Here is a 13,174-nt window from a genome sequence, read left to right as displayed (position 1 = left end):
ATTGTTATGGTGGGGGGGCCATTTCAGTAGATTAACTCACTAACATTGTTATGGTGGGGGGGCCATTTCAGTAGATTAACTCACTAACATTGTTATGGTGGGGGGCATTTCAGTAGATTAACTCACTAACATTGTTATGGTGGGGGGCCATTTCAGTACACTGTAAAAAAAAAGAATCGTAAAAAAACGGTAAAAAGTCTGGCAGCAAAGTTGCCAAACACTTACCGTCAAATTACAGTAAAAAACCTTACATTATTTTACAGAAAAATTCTTTTTTTAAATACAGAAATTTCCTGTAAATATTTTCTGTATTTTTACAGTCTAACTATTGTAGAATTAAAACAAATTCTTGTTTTAAAACATTTCTAGAATGTTAAACAACTGTATAAATCTTTATCAAAACTAAGAAATGTTGCAGAAATACCTTAAAATTACATAATTTAAATGAAAACTGCTGTTTTCATACGGGTTTCTTTGGTAAATTCACAGATTATTCAATCCATCCACAAGAACTCCCTGTTAAAGTACAGATTCCTGGATGTAAAACACATAAAAAATTATGTAAAATGACTTTCAAATACTCTCCTTTAGGCGTTTATTTTATGATTATCCAATCTATTTACGGTAAATTCCTGTTTAATACTGTGTTTTTACTGTAAAAAAAGAGAAGATAATGGGATAATACCTTCCAGAAACATTATAATAATAGTCATTACTTTATATAAACAATATTTGAGAGTATTTACAAGCAACTCTCCAATATATCTACATACTTTTACCATTAATGTATGTTGTTTACTTTAAATAAACATTCATTTATAGTTATAAAAGGCAACTCTCCAATATATTTACATACCTTTACCATTAATATACAAGGTTTACTTTATATATACAAGCAAATATCCAATATAAACACATAGTTTTACCATTATTGTATGGGTGTTCACTTTATATAAACATTATTTGACAGTAATAACAAGCAACTCTCCATTATATGTACATACATGTTTATTTTATATAAACTTCATTTGACAGTAATAACAAGCAACACCAATATATCTACAGACTTTTCTTATAAGTGCATGGGATTTACTTCATAAACATTATTTGACAGTAATTACTATTACTAACCAATATATGTTCACAACTTCCTCATTAGTAAATGGGGTTTTGAATGTACAAAAACCAAAAGGGCTATATGTAAAAGTGCAATTGCATCAACTACTTTTACACGCAATAAATATATAATTTTTTCTGCTGACATTTTACAGCATTGTCCAATCCATTCACTGCAGATCCCTATTTGAGATGTATGAGATTTTAAGATGTATCATAACCAGAAAGTATTATAGAATGACCATTTACTGCATGCTTTACAAAGAAATGCACTATTTAAACAGTGCTATCCTTAAAGTTCACATATGAATAAACTTATGGGAGCAAAAACTGTCTGGTACATTGAATTATAGCAAAAGGGGAACTATGGGCAATTTGGGAATTCATACATGTGTGTTAAAAATGTCAGTGAACATGAACAACTCTCTCCAAAATCTAAAAACTCAAATTTATGATGTCATCTGATATAATGCCTGGAGCTTTTCCAAAAACAATGAATTGAGAAAGATTTTAAAGATGACACTGAGATCACCCAGGGGGATGTTAGGAGGTAACGGGTAGAGGTTCTGTTTCAGAAATAAAACGCTAACATAGAATAAACCTCATTTGGTTTTTTTTATTCTACAAAATTAGTTTCACATTCATTGTCTATGAAGCAGCTTAGTAACCTGATGACATCATAGTTTGAGTCTTACATTTCTGGTTTGTGGCTTCGCCAGAGAGTAGCTCTTAATCAAAAATATCAGAGGTGAGATTAAAGACCATTGCACACCAGGGACGATTATTTCGCATGTCAATATATTTTTTCAAACTGTTGTTTTTGTCACAAGTAGTGTTTACTTATGAGGATCACCAAACAACAACACGGAGGCTGCTGTCCCAACTACAGACTGTACGTCAGCAAACTTTATTACTCCTTTCAACCTTTACAATGGCAGCGTATGCCAGAAACATTCTTTCCGTTTTTACCTTTCACAATAAGCCCGAGACATATGCTACACTGTTTTGCAGAGGGAATTCAATTGAGTATTAACTGTATACTCAATTAGAGTTAGAGGAAAATCAATAAATAGCTTACAGTAGCTTAGTGTTACAGCTTTTCCTGGGACGTATCCAAAGCTAGCCCCCGTCCCTCCACTCAGCAGCCTGGAAACCAGACAGGACACCTTTTGGTGCTTTTGAGGAGCTGCTGCATGTATTTGTTGTCAAACTGCAGAATCTAGCTGCTGTACAATCACTTCATATCTTCACCACTAAACGTTAACTCTCCTCTGCTCCGACTGCTCTCTCTTTCTCGTCCGCTCACACCACATCTTCCGTCACTTTCTCTCTCTCTTCAGCATCTGTCCTACTGACATTGTAGATGAGCTGGCGTGTATATCCAAACCTTTTATTGAAAACTGTCACAAATTTGCATCGCTGCCGGTGTGAATAGTTTTGATGTGAAATATTCACAGGCGATTATTTTGCATATTGGCGTCGCTTATTCGTCACGCCCCCAGTGTGTAACGGTCTTAAGTCATACATGTGCAAGTCACAAATCTTAACCTTCACCGTCTTGAACAAGTCCCAAGTCACTGTGTTTAGACTCAAGTAAGGCTGTATCAACAAAAAGGGGTGCAACAATGTTACAAATCCAAATCCGATTCGTTTTATATACAAGCACAGACCAGGTAAAGCAACCGTTAACAATGCAGGGGTCCGTTTCAGGAAGGAGGTTTAACAAACTCTGAGTCTAACCCTGATATCTGAGTTGATTTACCCTGAGATGGAAACTCTGAGTTTTCAGTTTCAGGCAGCATGAATGGAGCCATGATACTACGATTCACCATGGTAACAACCACAAACAAACTGGTGGGCAGAAATACTGCACATACAGCGAGTTTGAACATGTATTTAGTTAAAAAAGCAACACAGTGGCTGCTTTAAAAGAGAGAATTTGGGTGGGAGAAAATTGCTGCTAGAGTAAATGCGTTAGTTCCAATATAGTGTATTAATATCATATTTAATCATAAGTATAATATTACTGGTGAAATGGTATTGAACCTATAATCTATAAAAGTCCTAGACCCACTAATCCCATTCTGAGGCTGCAGCACCATCATCAACAGAACTATAATTCATAATCTTATATTTCAAAGGGTTTACATCATTCACCTGCAATACTGTGGAACTCTTTTTTAATGGCTCCAAAGCCCGTCTACGGAAAGCCGTTCCACTCCCTATTCAGCCCCATTGTACCTACTTTGGTTGCAGTTCCACCAGAGTTCCACTGGGGGTGATCACGGTCCAGTGCTAAATGAATGGGACCCTATGGAGCTAGACGGCTAAATTTGTCTCTTTCGCCTGATTGTCGTTGAGAAATCTCAGATTTGATTGTAGTTTTTGCAAGTTCAACATGGATTATAGGTCGAAAGTTGAATGAACGAGTACTTATGTCCTTTCGATTTGTTACAGGTTGAGTCGTTGTTGCCCATAACACGCTAGCATTCTGCTAATGAATGCTGATTGGTCAGTGAAGGACTGATTACGATCGGAGATCCCGCTTGACGGCATCCGAAGCAGAACCAGAATGTCAGAGTGTATATTTCCGCGTGGTCTTTAAAACATTAGCAAACCTCTTTCTAGCACGTGTATTAACAGGGAGAGTCTAACCTGTCAGCTGTGTATTAACAGGGAGAGTCTAACCTGTCAGCTGTGTTAACAGGGAGAGTCTAACCTGTCAGCTGTGTTAACAGGGAGAGTCTAACCTGTCAGCTGTGTATTAACAGGGAGAGTCTAACCTGTCAGCTGTGTATTAACAGGGAGAGTCTAACCTGTCAGCTGTGTAGTATTAACAGGGAGAGTCTAACCTGTCAGCTGTGTAGTATTAACAGGGAGAGTCTAACCTGTCAGCTGTGTAGTATTAACAGGGAGAGTCTAACCTGTCAGCTGTGTATTAACAGGGAGAGTCTAACCTGTCAGCTGTGTAGTATTAACAGGGAGAGTCTAACCTGTCAGCTGTGTATTAACAGGGAGAGTCTAACCTGTCAGCTGTGTATTAACAGGGAGAGTCTAACCTGTCAGCTGTGTATTAACAGGGAGAGTCTAACCTGTCAGCTGTGTAGTATTAACAGGGAGAGTCTAACCTGTCAGCTGTGTAGTATTAACAGGGAGAGTCTAACCTGTCAGCTGTGTAGTATTAACAGGGAGAGTCTAACCTGTCAGCTGTGTATTAACAGGGAGAGTCTAACCTGTCAGCTGTGTAGTATTAACAGGGAGAGTCTAACCTGTCAGCTGTGTAGTATTAACAGGGAGAGTCTAACCTGTCAGCTGTGTAGTATTAACAGGGAGAGTCTAACCTGTCAGCTGTGTAGTATTAACAGGGAGAGTCTAACCTGTCAGCTGTGTATTAACAGGGAGAGTCTAACCTGTCAGCTGTGTTGTCGATGCCTCGAGAGAACAAAGGAAGTGACTCAGAGCTCGCCGTAAAGCAGAATCTCTGGCCGTATATGTGTATGACGTCATTGACATTTTTAAAAGGCTTTTTAGAACAAAAAAGCCACTTTAAAAAAATCTAACACCCAGCAGTGTGTATTTTCTTAGCCTCCCCTTTCAAATGCAACATTCAAATTACTAGACAAAAGATTATATCCTGAGAAAAGTGGATTTTGAGGGGTATAGCTCCATAGAGTCCCATTCATTCTGCACTGGCCTGTGAGCGCCCCCTATATGGAACTCTGGTGGAACTGCAACCAGTTCAGAAGCCGGAAGTAACGAGAGAGTGGAACTTCTTCCCTTATTAGAAATTCTTTGATGGCTCTTACTGGTTTGTGTCCAGGGAACACTACACAAACGTTTAAAAAACGTTTCAGAGTGAGTCCCACTCTTCTGACGGAGCTTTGCTACAGTAGCTTCACCAATATGCTCCGCATCACCAATGTTGTAAAGAAAACTGACGTTTGCAAAAAAATGTAATGTGACACAAATAATGTGCTGGGATGCAGAGCATGTCCACGATGGGTGACGTTAGTGATATGAGGATGATAAGGTTATGTAGGCTACATAACTGATAGACTGGGAAGAAAAAAACGGTACCGCTCAAATAGGTATTTATCTGGAAATTAAAATGCGTCGGGGCCTCAATATCATCTCCTGACGTATGTTTAACTCCCTGCAAAGTAATACAGCTTCTACATCACCGGGATCGTCGACAAAAGGACATTGCATGTTTTGAGAAAAAAAAAACGTTTTATAATCTGCCTAACATGGTTAATAAACCAACCCTGTTTTTTTATTCATGCCGATAACAAACTGCGCTAAAATGCGCCTGATACAGACTGCAATTATGAATGATGAAATGAAAGAGAGCTGTGTCAGAAGGAGGAGACTGAAAGAAGAAAACCTGTTCCCGACTAGGTTAGGACACACTGAATCATGAGTGAAAATAACGATCACGTTCAAATTAAGATGTTGTGGTCCACAAAGCAGACGCTCCGTTTAATGTCAAGTTGTAACTTGTTGTTGTTACAACGTGTGGTTCACTGTTCATAAAGTAGAACCAACGTAAAGTTAGTCAGCTGAGATAGCTTATGTAAACTTGAGGCATAACCTAGCTAGGTGGTAACGTTAAACGGCGGGTTACCGGTTAGTTAACAGTAATATTAACTACTAGCGTTAGGAGCAACGGAGCGTTATAACGTTACGTTATTACTAGTATTAGCTAGTACCCAGCTAATCAAGCTGACTCATCTATGTGAAGACACTGATTACGTTAATGATTTCTCACAATAATTATCAACAATGACTTAACAAGGTGGGAAACAGATAATATCAATATTCAATTTTCATTTTTAGAACAGGCCTGAGGACTACTCATGTGGGCCTTGGGGGCTACCTGGTGCCCGCGGGCACCGTGTTGGTGACCCCTGTGCTAAACTGTCTAACTGTCTAGTTAACTGTTATATATTTAGCTAGCTAGCTAGCTAGCTAAAATTACGATTGGTGCATGGTTCACATTCAAGGCTAACATTACATAAGGACAGTCTTAATGTAACGTTAGCTAACGCCAGACACACTTTGATAAGGCACATAAACGGCAAATGCTAACGTTATCCCTGCTGACATTTTAAAATTGTGAAACGTATGCAAGTGTTATCTTAACTCGTGTCCAGTTGATATCTCGTGAGGAAACTGCATGTACATAAAAAGAAAAGTATTACTTTACCTTAAGTGAAAGCTGAATTTGAATCATCGTGGAGAAGTCCTGACTCCTGCGTTACATTATTATCCACACTGTCTCTGCGTCGAGATGAGTTTGACGTTAGCACAGCCCCCCATGAAGTCAAACAATATCATTGGTCAAGATCGTCTCTGCCCGGCATGATTCATCCAATGATTGTGCAACATTCAATTATTTGAATCTGCGCGCACTTTCCTGAAGCACATACGCTAGCCTAGACTAAAGAGACCATTTCTGTTTACATTTCTGTTTTTTCAACCATTTTAAGGTCTTACATCGCTTCACGCCCTGATTATCAATGTTCACGTTGATGCTAGAAGCCTTGGTTGAACTGTTGAGCCCTAGCATCCCTTCCCAGTCTTTCACACATTGCATGTATTGCTAAATTGAAAAAAAATATATTGCACACCAATGTAAAGCTTTATTCATACTGTGTCCTCCTTGTCTTTAGTCACCGTATATTACCTCAGCCCATGAAAAACTCTTTGTTCCCTTTGACCTGTAGAAAGTGGAGAGAGGCTAAATGATTTGAGGGAGCAGTAGACTGCACAATGGCCTTGCCTAAAACAGTTTGGAGTTTGTATTGGAAGACTCCAACATTTTTAAAGTGGATTAACAGCCTTTTATGAAAAGCCTACTCCTTCAGTTTTGAAATGAAATCACAGATAATTTCTCAAATAAGCATAATGTTGCAGATGTCCATACTGTTTGTCGGGAGGCATGACTTTCTTAGAAGGGGACACACTTTCCTATCAACGCAGGGTTGAATTAAACTGTATGAGGGTTGCAACTAGCGGAACAAGTTAGGTTAGGTGGTGTGCAAGTTAGGCAAGCAGGTACATACTGTATTTGAGGTACTGGTGTGCATTAATATTGATTTCCCACCCCTTATAAAAGTGTAGCATAGCTGTGGCACAGGCAATCCATTGAACTTATTAATGTTACACCTTAATGAAACACACATTGCCCAATATGTGCATCAATGCCTGTGTAACCATTGCAAGTCAATGGAAATTGTAGTGTAATTTCAGAGGCAGGGGTGGTCAGATCACCGAGGTCTTGGTGAGGCATTTAAGGTACCGGACATGCATGAATATTCATTCTACCCCACATAAGAGGGAAGCTCATGCTCTGAGCTGTTTGCATGACATAGACAGGAACAAACATCAAAAGCCAGAGTGGACACAGTATGAGACATCACCGCAGACATCAGCAAAGCAGTCAATGGAAAAAGATGTTGGGCCATGAATCTGAAATAGGCCCATGGCCTCCACGGAAGTGAAATGAGGCAAGAACATCAGATGGCCCCTAAAATATTAGGATGGTGAAGATGTAGGCTTACCCAGGCTGTAGGCTGCCTGGCTCTCTGTGTACTGTATCGTCATCCTGTAGGCCTATAGGGTTGTGGGCCTATGTGATGTGAACTGTGGCTGCACGATTCTTTTGTCAACTAATTTGCCAGACCAAAACATGATTATATAGTGATGAGCATATCACAGACTTGGACTAAAATAGACATCATGTACATCCAAGGCCTGTAGTTTAGGTTGACTCTTGTCTCTTATGCATTCCCATAACTAAAGCTATGGCTTTGTTTCCACAAATATTTAGGTGAAAGAATGTTTATTTTTACAAAGACAGATCTAAATACAGCATCTTTGTCACCAGTGGTGATTTGGTGCAGTAGTCCTATAGCTTTTTAAGCCTGTGTGCTGCCAAGTTGTTTTACTGTTTGTATTACCATAAATATGCTTGCAAAATATTACAGTAGTGTAGTTTCTAATATAATTACATTGATCCAACTATAATTGAGAACAATTGCTTGTGGGTTTTTGCTGTGGAGTTGTTGAGGCCATGCAGTGAGCCTCATTCAATGCATTAAATGGGTATGGCTGGTCCTACCTGTCCAATCCAATCCACTTTATTTATATAGCACAATTTTAACAAACACAAGGTTTCCAAAGTGCTGCACAAAAAGATAAAACAGAAATAAGTAAAATAAATAAAACACAATATGACAAACACCATACAAATATGCAAGTATACACATAAGATCAACACTCTACCAGGAGTTAAAAGGCCAAAGAAAAGAGGTGAGTTTTAAGTAGATTTTTAAAATCAGACAGAGAGGAGGCCTGTCTAATGTGCAGAGGCAGTCCATTCCAAAGTTTTGGAGCTGCAACGGCAAACGCTCGGTCCCCTCTGAGCTTAAGCCGAGCTTTAGGCCCCATCAGGAGCAGCTGGTCAGCTGACCTGAGAGATCAGCTGGGAGTGTAGGGGTGCAGCAGCTCAGAGAGGTAAGGTGGGGCAAGGCCATTCAAAGCTTTAAAAACAAATAAAAGAATTTTAAAATGAATCCTCAAATGGACAGGCAACCAGTGGAGTGAAGCTAAAATAGGTGAAATGTGCTCGTACTTGCGTGTGCCAGTTAAAAGACGTGCAGCAGCATTTTGTACCAGTTGCAGCCGAGCAATGGAGGACCCACTAGCCCCTATATAAAGTGCATTACAGTAATCCAGCCGAGTGGTCACAAAGGCGTGGATTACTGTCTCAAAATGCTGTCTCTCAAGGACTGGTTTGATTTTTGCCAGCTGCCTTAGCTGGAAAAAGCTGGACTTCACCACAGCTTTAATCTGGCTGTCAAATTTGAGGTCTGAGTCCACTTTTACCCCCAAATTTGTCACAATTGGCCTTTGATACTGTGCAAGAGAACCCAGATCAACTAGGGGGGTGGTCACAGACGAGCCACCAAAGACCATGACTTCTGTCTTTTCTTCATTAAAATTTAGAAAATTTAAAGACATCCAAGCTTTAATGTCGTGTAAACACTGTAGCAGTTGGTTAACAGAGTAGGAATCAGACTTTTTAAGGGGAAGGTAGATTTGACTGTCGTCCGCATAGCAGTGAAAAGAAATGCCATGTTTCCTGAGAATGGAACCAAGTGGGAGTAAATATAGAGAAAATAAGAGAGGGCCAAGCACCGAGCCCTGTGGGACCCCACATGAGAGAGGGGCAGTGGAGGACACAGAGTCATCAAGGCCGACACAGAAAGTCCGATGTGACAGGTAGGACCTGAACCATTCCAGTGCTGTGCCACCGACGCCCACCCACTGCTCCAAACCACCATGAGGATGTCATGGTCCACCGTATCAAATGCTGCAGTCAAATCTAAAAGTACAAGGATAACACAGTGACCAGAGTCAGTAGCTAAAAAGATATTAAAAACTCTTAAAAGCGCTGATTCTGTGCTGTGCAAAGCTTTAAAACCAAATTGAAAAATTTCAAGAATGTTTTGTTCATTTAAAAAGTCCATGAGCTGGGAACATACAATCTTCTCTAAGATTTTAGAGAAGAAGGGCAATTTGGAGATAGGCCTAAAATTTGTCAAAATAGTAGGATCCAGCCCAGGTTTTTTTAATAAAGGCAGCACAACTGCATGTTTAAGATTTACCGGGACCACTCCAGAGGAAAGACTGCTATTAATAACTGTGAGACAAGATGGCCCAACAGTGGTAAAAACCTCCTTAAAAAATCGAGGTGGGACAGTATCATCCGGAGAACCAGAGGGCTTCAGATGACCCACAATCTCCTGCACAAAAGACAGGGTCACAGGCTCAAACATGTCAAACACAGCAGGGCAGGGGACAAACACCGAAGGATCAGAAGTAGAAGGTGAAATAAGTGCTCTGGTAGAAGTGACTTTATCAATGAAGTTGTGAAGAAAATCCTCACACACAGCAGGAGAGGCCTCAGTTACAGTCTGTGGTGCATTTAGAGCCGAGTTGATAACTTTAAACAGCACACGGGGTTTACAACAGTTAAGAAGAACAATATCAGAGAAATATTTTCTTTTAGCCTCTTTCACAGTGGATTGGTAATGACGCCAGCAATCCTTCAATATTTGAAAAGAGACTTGCAATTTATCCTTTTTCCACTTTCGCTCAGCTCTTCGGCAGTCCTGCCTGGCAGTGCGGGTTGATTCATTCAGCCAAGGCTCTGATTTGGCTTTCTTCTGCCTGGTCTTTAATGGAGCAGCAATGTCTATAGCAGTTTGACAGGTGTCGAGAAACCATAAGTTAAGAGCCTCTGTATCCTCACACACAGACTCGGGAATGACGCAGATCTGGCTGAAAACTGCGGAGAAGTGAGCAGCAGTGGAGGGGTTAAAAACTCGACATCTGCGAGCAGCAGCGCGAGGTTTAACTGTGTGACAGCAAACAGCAGCTTCAAAAAGTACAGGCATATGATCCGAGAAAAAAGCGTCACAGACCACCAGGTTAAGAACAGGCAAACCACAAGATAAAACAAGATCAAGTGTGTGACCACGTTCATGTGTAGGCCAAAGTACAGACTGCACCAGATTAAAAGAGTCAATGATGTTTAAAAAGTCTCGCGCCAAAGGGTTTTCAGGGCAACACACATGAATGTTACAATCTCCAACAATAAGGACCCGGTCATATTTGGGCATAATATCAGCCAAAAACACAGAAAATTCTGTTAAAAAGTCTCTGTTGTATTTGGGAGGCCGGTAGACCACAGCACACAGCACCGTGTGAGAATGCCCCAGCTCAAACAAACTGAGTTCAAAGCTGGTGAAGAGGGATGACAGCGATAACTGTTTACATTTAAAGTCACTCTTAAAAACAGTCGCAATACCTCCTCCACGACCAGACATCCGAGGAGAGTTAAAAAAGCAGCACTCATCAGGTAAAAGTTCTGTGAAGACACTAGACTCACCAACACTCAGCCAGGTCTCGGAGATAAAGAGGAAATCCAGTTCCCGGGATATGAAGAAGTCCTTAAGGATAAATGATTTATTCGCAAACGATCTGGCGTTTACCAGGCCAAACCTAGCAAGAGCTGGCGGATCAGGGCGAACAGCCGACAAGGAAGCCCGACACAGAGGCCGTAGGTTCCCCAGATTTACTCCGCGCCAGCGAAGACGAGGAGAGCAGGGTCCGCGGGGGCGGAGCACCACATCCGGGCCCGCCACCGGCACCAACCAGGCAGCGACAGGGTCCAGCGAACGTCGAGAGGTACAAAGGCGAGGCCCCGCTCCACATCCACCCCGATCACGACGTACCAACCCAGCCCTCAGCCTCACAAGATAGCCACCACGCCTACCCCGGCGGCGGTGTCGCTTTCGCCGCGGGAGTGGCGCTGCAGCGCGGCAGAGATATGTCGGGATGTCCGACAGGAAGGGAGGTAGAGTTTTTTGTCCATAACAATCAAAGTTAACAAGGTTTTTGGCGGAGGTTCTCAGATCTAGCAGCGTTTGGCGATCATACACCAGCAGAGTGTTGACGGTATGTGCAACAAGTGTTAGAAACAACAGAAACACACACAACAGTCGGAGCAGCTGACGGCCCGCCTCACACACTGGCACCGCCATCTTGCCAACTACTATATTAAAATATATATACTATATTATTTACCTGTCTCAGTACCTCTGTTAACCCCTCTTCAAATAACTGCAAAGCTAAATACAAGTCCTACTCTATTGCTAGAATTTAGTAGACTTGCATTAAGAGACACTGGCCAGGATGAAGTTTGACAGCGATTAAAACACTAACACACAGTATGTATGAGACCACATTGAATAAGCTAAAATGGACCCCTATACATTATACCAATATTTACCCTATGAAGAGTCTCTGATGCATATATTGGATAGTTAATTGTAAATATTGTCAAATATTTTTACAAAGTAAACTCACAGTACATTAATGGGATAAGTCTGTAGATATATTGAATAGTTGTTTTTAATCACTATAAAGTATTGTTTGTATGAAGTAAACCTGATATATTAATGATTAAAGTACAGTATATTAGATAGTTTTTTTTTAACACTATACAATATTGTTTATATAAAGTAAACCCTTATACATTTATGGGGAAAAGCCTGTAGACATAATGAAGAGTTGATTGTAACGTTTATATAAAGTAATGACTATAAAATAATGGTTCTGCAAGTTATTATCACATATTGTTTTTTGTACAGTAGAAAACCAGTATTAAACAGGAATTTACTGTAAATTGATTGGATAATCATGTAAAATAAATGCCTAAAGCTTTTAAGATACTATTAATGGGCTGTCAAATAGGGTAATTTTACATTAATTTGACATGTAAATAACTATAAATGAATGTTTATTTAAAGTAAACAACATACATTAATGGTAAAAGTATGTAGATATATTGGAGAGTTGCTTGTAAATACTCTCAAATATTGTTTATATAAAGTAATGACTATTATTACAATGTTTCTGGAAGGTATCATTCCATTATCTTCTCTTTTTTGTACAGTAAAAACACAGTATTAAACAGGAATTTACCGTAAATAGATTGGATAATCATAAAATAAACGCCTAAAGGAGGGTATTTGAAAGTCATTTTACATGTGTTTTACATCCAGGAATCTGTACTTTAACAGGGAGTTCTTGTGGATGGATTGAATAATCTTGTGAATTTACCAAAGAAAACCGTATGAAAACAGCAGTTTTCATTTAAATTATGTAATTTTAAGGTATTTTGCAATATTTTTCAGTGTTTGTACAGATTTATACATTTGTTTAACATTCTAAATATGTTTTTTGATTACAATTCTTTTTAAATCTACAGTAGTTGGACTGTGAAAATACAGAAAATGTACAGTAGATATCTGTATTTTAAAAATAAATTCTTTGTAGAATAACATAAGGTTATTTCACGGTAAGTGTTTGGCAACTTTTGCTGCCAGACTTTTTACCGTTTTTTCACGATTGTTTTTTAACGTTTCTTTACATTAAATTTAAGGTTTAACAGTAAAAAAACAGAAAGAGGCCTCAATTTTACACA

At 39.6% G+C, this 13,174-nt stretch overlaps 1 long non-coding RNA gene across 1 annotated transcript in view; it reads left to right on the top strand.

The window, feature by feature from the left end:
• Positions 1 to 361: 361 nt before the first annotated feature.
• LOC118495548 overlaps positions 362 to 13,174 on the top strand; it is a 16,847-nt gene continuing 4,034 nt past the window's right edge. The window contains exons 1-2 of the long non-coding RNA XR_004898000.1: positions 362 to 372; positions 7,371 to 7,376. This is a non-coding gene — a long non-coding RNA (uncharacterized LOC118495548). The remainder of the gene's footprint in view (positions 373 to 7,370; positions 7,377 to 13,174) is intronic.

This window comes from Sander lucioperca, chromosome 8 (genome assembly GCF_008315115.2).
Source record: "Sander lucioperca isolate FBNREF2018 chromosome 8, SLUC_FBN_1.2, whole genome shotgun sequence".
Taxonomy (NCBI): domain Eukaryota; kingdom Metazoa; phylum Chordata; class Actinopteri; order Perciformes; family Percidae; genus Sander; species Sander lucioperca.
This window is presented reverse-complemented; position numbering and strand designations above follow the sequence as displayed.